Genomic DNA, 950 nt, shown 5'->3' with positions numbered 1-950 from the left:
CCCCCCCCACCCAAAAAAAAAAAAGAATGATGAAGAACATCCAAAGATGTAGCTAATGCTCAAGTACTAGGGAAAGTGATAGGTGACTGGTATAACAATAACCAGGGGAAAACATCTCATTAAGAAGAAAATTTGAGCTAAGAGAATAGCCTTCACTAGCAAGTAGCTAAGAGGATAAAGCAAAGCACTCAGGAAATAGACACTTATTGGGGGACTTGGAGTTTATTGCCAGAGATTAGAGTGTACAAATAGGTCTAGTTAGTGTTATTCTTGTGATGTGAGCTTCTCTCACCCTGGTTTCACTGTGACTTGCTTTAAGAAAATGTATGCAAACTCAGGGGCATCATTTTTTTAAACCATTTCCACTTTACTTGAGAGACTCCCAGGACCTCAGGTGCTGGCAGTGTAGACAAAGGGTAAGTGGTCATCTGGCTGCCTGGCTGTTCCAAAGGCCAACAGAACAGTTTGTGTGCGTGAGCAGGCTTGAGTTGTTATCATCTCTGTCTCTCTGGGATAAGGCGATGATTATGGATATTAATGAGGAGTGCTTGTTCGAGCTCTGGTAGACTCTATTTAGCTTAAACATGAGTTGTTAGTGTTGTTGTTTTCAATTTGTACCATTAACAGAAAACATTTAAGAAGAAACATAAGATTATGGATGAAACCAGAAGGCTTGTGGTGAAACCCAATAAGGTAGTATCCCCATTTTGTGTTAATTGGTTTTAACTAGCAATCAAATAGCCCAGATGGCCTCCTCTGGGAAAGAAAGCACTACATTTTAGGGAAATATATGCTTGTCCTTCTTCATGAATATTCGTAATCTTGTTCTTGCCAACATCATCATTTTTCATTTTGTCTCTCCAATAACAACCCAGATTTCATTTGCATGTTTTAAAGAATATGACATAGATATTAAATTATCAATCTGTGGAAAAATTTTCATTAGGATA

Source organism: Marmota marmota, unplaced genomic scaffold, assembly GCF_001458135.2.
Source record: "Marmota marmota marmota unplaced genomic scaffold, marMar, whole genome shotgun sequence".
NCBI lineage: Eukaryota > Metazoa > Chordata > Mammalia > Rodentia > Sciuridae > Marmota > Marmota marmota.
The sequence above is the reverse complement of the archived record's forward strand: the minus strand, read 5'-3'. Positions refer to the sequence as shown.